Source organism: Furipterus horrens, unplaced genomic scaffold (assembly GCF_987537825.1).
Source record: "Furipterus horrens unplaced genomic scaffold, mFurHor1.1.pri manual_scaffold_7, whole genome shotgun sequence".
Lineage (NCBI taxonomy): Eukaryota > Metazoa > Chordata > Mammalia > Chiroptera > Furipteridae > Furipterus > Furipterus horrens.
In genome coordinates, this window is record NW_028327177.1 from 47546332 (window position 1) to 47552331 (window position 6000).

Below are 6000 nucleotides of genomic sequence, written 5' to 3' on the forward strand. Positions count from 1 at the left end.
GCATGGAGGTTTGGTGAGGTTCTGTGAATTGTTATATTAACACTGTGATGTGTTTCTCTACCTGAGCTCCAGCACAGTAAAGTTTTATTATATGGAATCAACATTTTGTGAGCTAAGTTATATCTTCTGAGATATGTGAATGCAACACAGAAAAGCTCTATTGAAATAGCTGAGATCTTGCCCCTGCTCCAAATCCTAGAGTTAACAGGGCTCCCACTGAATCTGTGGGTACATAATGAACAGAGAGAGAAGAGAGTTGTTTCCCTGGGGGTGAGGGTGAGGATATGGGGGCGTTTTCCTTCCTCTGAGAGCAAGAGGTTTGTAAAATGATTCAATGAGTTCATTTTGGAAATGTTTCTTGACTCGATTCCAGTGAGACACTAAGTTAGAACACAGTCCTCCCTGGTTTTGACTTTTTGACTTACAGTTAATATCATCAAAACACAGACAAAAATGTTAGTTCAAGATTGTTTTTTGAAGTAGTTTTAAAATAATAATAAATATGTAAAAACAATATCAATGACCAAAAATAAAGTAACAACTCATTTTGATGATAGCATTATAGATTGCATAGCTGTTAAAAATCATGTATTTACAGAATATCAATTCCATTAGAAAAGATCACAACATAATATTAGATGAAAAAAGCAAAATGCAAACGTTGTTACTCAAAATTTTAAAAATAATTTATGCATGTGTGTTTCTGTGTATATATGTGAACATATGGATTACATATAAATAACTTTAGTGATATTTGTGCAAATTTTCTCAATTTAAATATATAATACATATTAATATATAGCTATTATATAATGTGTGTATAAAATATTATATAATGTGTTATATATACATAGTATGATAGATATTTATAGTCACATATTATATATATTTCAATTGAGAAAATATACCAAAAAATGTAAAATGTTGCTAAACTTATCTTTGGCTGAAAGAAATTTTTATTTTATTCTTCTTATTTTTAATATTTTCTAATTCTCTACATAAACATGTATAATTTTATAGTTAGAAAAGCCACTTAAAAGCCTCGCATTAACTTGATACCAGAATCATACTGTATTTAGTTATGAATCTCATAACTCTTCACTAATTGCTTCCCTGATGAACTTACTGATCACAAGAATGAGCTGGCGATTTATATTGCAGGCCAATATAAATCAATCTCGGGGCACAGAACTAGAGCCTCCCACTTCCTTACACAATCACGTGCTGTTCAAACCCAGGGATGTGGTGGAGACAGAGTGATGTAACATGCAGATGTGAGGGTAAAATATTTCTGGACATTAGGAAAAAAATGTGTGCACCCTTGGCTAGAGAACAGGAATACTTTTCATCTCCAAAACTCAAAGCAAAGATAGAAAATACCTACAGAGAAATACTAGCAACAGAGACAGGAATCCTCTCCAAAATGTATATGGAACCACAACATATACCAAATAAGCGCAGCAATCTTAAGAAAGAAAAACAAAGTTGGAGGTATCACACTACCTGACATCAAATTATACTACAAAACTATAGTAATCAAAACAGCATCAAAACAGATTCATAGATCAAAAAAAGAGATGGAGAGCCCAGAATTAAATCCATGCCTATATATGACAAAAGAGGCAAGATCATACAATGAGGTAAAGACAGTTTATTCAATAAATGGAATTGGAAAAATTGAACAGATACATGCAAAAAAAAAAAAATGAACTCAAACACCTTCTTACACTGTAAACAAGAATAAACTCAAAATGAATTAAACACATAAATGTAATACTCAAAACCATAAAACGCCTACAAGAAAATATAGATGGTTAAATTTGATATTTCTTTTTTTTTTTACCAACCATCTTTTATTAGTTGTTAATTACAATATGAAAGGATTCAGGGGTACTGTGCAAAGATAATGGTCAGGGTTATGGAATCCACACTGGGTCCTCTTCAGTGGTACTTGCACTGCTGCTCATGTTTGAGTTCCTTATAAGAATGGCAGTTGTTAAAAAGCACATAAGCTGCCAGCACCATAGAAATCCCAACAACAACCCCTTTCTTCACATTGATATACTTGTAATACCGGTAGTAACCTCTTTGAAATGCTCCAGCAATGCCTTTAGGAGTGAAATCCCACATCAGTATCCAGCTTGGCAGCTCCCCTAGTTTGACATCCATGAGTCTCTTCTCCTTCAATGGTATGACTGACGCCATCTTGGAGTCTGGGGTGTCTGATATTTCTCATTAACTTTTTATGATATAACATATAACTCCTCAGACATGAGAAACAAAAGACAAAAATAAACAAAAGGGACTATATCAAACTAAAATATTCTTGCACAGCAAGAGAAACCATCATCAACAACAACAACAAAGACAAATTACTGGATGGGAGAATATAGCTAAAATTTATAAAGTGCTCATACAAGTCAATTCCAAAAACAAACAATCCAATTAAAAAATGGGCAAAGGACCTGAAGAGACACTTCTTCAAAGAGGACATACAAATGGTGAATAGACATATGAAAAGATGCTCAAAGTCACTAATTATCAGAGAAATGCAAATTAAAACCACAATGAGATATCACCTCACATCTGTCAGAATAGACATAATCAATAATTCCACAAACAATAAGCTCTGGAGAGGATGTAGAGGAAAGAGAATTCTCATGCACTGTTGATGAGAACGTAGATTGGGGCAGCCACCATGGAAAACATTATGGAGGTCCCTCAAAAAATTAAAAATGGAACTACCTTATGATCTAACAATTCCACTTCTGGGTATATATCCAAAGAAATTCAAAACATTAATTTAAAAAGACATATGCACTGTTATGTTTATTGCAGTGTTATTTACAATAGCCAAGATATGGAAGCAACCAAAGTGTCCATCAATAGCTAGGTGGATAAAAAGTGGTGTTAAATATTTACAAGGGAATATTATTCAAACATAAAAAATGAAATTTTACTATTTGTGACAACATTGATGGACTTAGAGGGTGTTATACTAAGTGAAGTAAATCAGACAAAGAATGACAAATGCCATGTGATTTTACTTACATGTAGAATCTAAAGAACAAAATAAACAATCAAAATTGAAACATACTCAAGATTTAAAAAAAACAAAAACTGAGGGTTGCCAGATGGGAGGGGGTTTGGGGATTGAGTGAAAGCAGTAAAGAGATTAAGAAGTAAAAATTGATTGTTACAAAATAGTCACAGGAATATAAAGTACAGCATAGGGAATATAGTCAATAATATTGTAATAACTGTGTATGGTGCCAGGTGGGTACTAGAATTATTGGGGTGATCACTTCATAAATTATATAATTTTTTAATTGCTATGCTGTACACCTGAAACTACTATAAACTACCATTGAATGTCAGCTTTAATTAAAAAATAAAATAAAGAAAAACTAAAATTTAAAAAATCTGCTTAAAATGAAAACATCAAAATAAAGCCCGTGATGAAGTCATCCTGAGTCACTCTTGGAAAATGAAAGGCAGGTCTGCTGGGAGCAGAAGACATGATAAGGGAAAGAAACCTTAAGTCCAAAGCCCGTGGAGATCAGGAGAGGGCCATACAAGACGCTGCCCCTGAAACTGAAGACTTACTAAACAGAATAAGGTTCATGCTCATAAGAGCCTTTCAGAAATGAATCACAACCCAGAAGAGTGCAAGGCAGGGGTGAGAGTGTGTGTGTCTGTGCAGCAGAATCGAGACTGAATAAAGATGACTGGAATATCATAGGAATCTATACCCCATGGGCCACTAACACCCAAGCTCTCTGTAAGATCATCACATTAGCATTATCCTAGCTGGGAACTTGGGCAGCTTTGACTACTGGAAGGTGCACAGAGAATCCCTTCTCATCATCAGTTCCTCTGAACTATTCTGGAATTGATTCTCCTACTTAAACGGCTTTCTTACACATGACGTTCTTGAAAGAATTCCAAAGTACCTATGTTCACTTACTTTACTAAATCCCTAGAATTAGATTCCTAGAAATTAGATGCCTAGAAATAATGGGACATAATTGGAACATCCCATATAAGAATCACAATCTGTGGACTTTTTAAAATTAGCTTAGAGTTCATGGATATCTCACTCACTTTGGTATTCATTCAAAATGTATCTGGCACCTCCCCAAGGCAGGTATATGAGGATATGCAATGAACAAAAATAAACATCGTTTCTGTTCTCAAGGAGCTATGCTTAGAGTGGAGGGACATAGGGACAGATCACATGATCACATGTGCTCATGTAAAACTGCAATGCTGACAAGAGCTATGAAGGAGGGATTCAGTGCTGGGAAAGTTGCAGTTCAGAAGAGTCAGATCAGGGGGTCCAGGGAAAGCTTTCTGGAGAAAGGAGCACTTGAACTGGAGACAAGAGGGTGAGTGGAGTTGACCAGGCAAAGAGGCAGTAATAGTAGTGGGGCAGACAGACATGTGACCAATCTGTGGTCACAGAGCCAGTCAATGAGGAACCTAAATTTCTGCTTCTAGGTTCCATAGTTTCACATGAAAAATCTGCTCATTCGGATATTTGCCCTCATAGCTTTCCCATAACCACAATTCTACTGTTCCAAAATGATGCCAAAAATCCCAACAGAATACAAGAGAGTTAAATTATGATGATGATAGTAGCTACAACTATGCAGCATACTAAGTGTTTTACATACAATGCCTAATTTAATTTTCACAACAATCCTGTGAAGTAGGTGGCATCATTATGCCAATTATACAGATGAACACCTAGTTAATAAGTTTTGAGACAGAACAAATTCAAATCCAGGTCAGATGCCACAACCTGACTTCAACCACCAACCCATATTTCCCCATGTCTAGGGTGTCTGGGGCTCTCAGTCACATCCTGTTAAGTCTGTACCATTGATCAAATATCAAACAAGCTTGGTGTGCCCTAGTAGTTTTCAATGACTCCTTTGTGATCTCTTTATCACTTACCCATCACACATCTAGCAGCTTAGACTGAGACCACATTTATACAAACCATCTTGTCAAGGTTTATGTCGGATAGACCATGAACATTCACCTCCAAAAAAAAAACAAACCATCATGATTTCTCTTTCCAAACTATGTATTCTGTCTCAGTATGTGAGAGTACCTAGCTTTGGTAATGTTATGTGATAATATTGAATACATGGGAAGGGATGTGAAAAAGGTCTGTTTTGGGTTCAAGGAAGTATTTGGCCTATTGAGGCAGAATAACAGTTTTGTGGATGCGTGTTCAAGTTCTGCACTGTTGATTTCACAAATACGTCTGGATCTTTTGCTAAAGTTGCAGGAAGGGCAACAGATAATAAAGCATTTGTTCCCAGGTCTAATTAGTTCTAACTCAGATATGAACTATATTTGAGGAGGATAGTGGAGAATCAAAACTAAGTTAGGAGGAGAAATAAATACGGCTATAAATGAAGCCATTTCATATGAGCAATATGTAATGTAACAATTAAGTACAATAATAAAGTTACTTAAAAGAAACAAGATTACAAACCTTATTGTCCAACATGGAGTGGTTTTGATAATGAAAAAAGTCTCTGTTAATGTCTATGTCACAACAACCTAAACTGAGCTGTCCCTAAACATCAGGTCATATGATCACCCACCACTAAGGAGGGTGGAATGTGGAGAAAGCCACATCAAAATAAGTATAACTAAGAAAAAGTTATGGAAGAGGTAATAGATCACATGACAGGAAAATTAAGAGCATGAGATGATTCACTGCAAAAATCCACATGGGGAAAGAGAGTATTTGAGCTGCATATAGGCAGAAGTGGATTTGACTGGAACTTATGATGCTTAAGCATCAGGACCCTTTACAAGATCCTAGCAGTGGGTTCACATGATCCTACATTTTGTAATAAAAAAGAGTAAGAAGTTTGTGTACTCTTTCACTTAAAGAAGTTTCAAGTTGTATAAGCATCTGGCTGCCACCTGGCTCCAAAGCATCAGTGCCAGGCTTAGACCATGGAGAATCAAAATCTT

The 6000-nt window shown here is 35.5% G+C and overlaps 1 pseudogene; it reads right to left on the reverse strand.

Annotated features, from left to right (window-relative positions):
* Positions 1–1941: 1941 nt before the first annotated feature.
* Positions 1942–2211, reverse strand: LOC150004399 (ATP synthase F(0) complex subunit f, mitochondrial pseudogene; annotated as a pseudogene).
* Positions 2212–6000: the final 3789 nt, after the last annotated feature.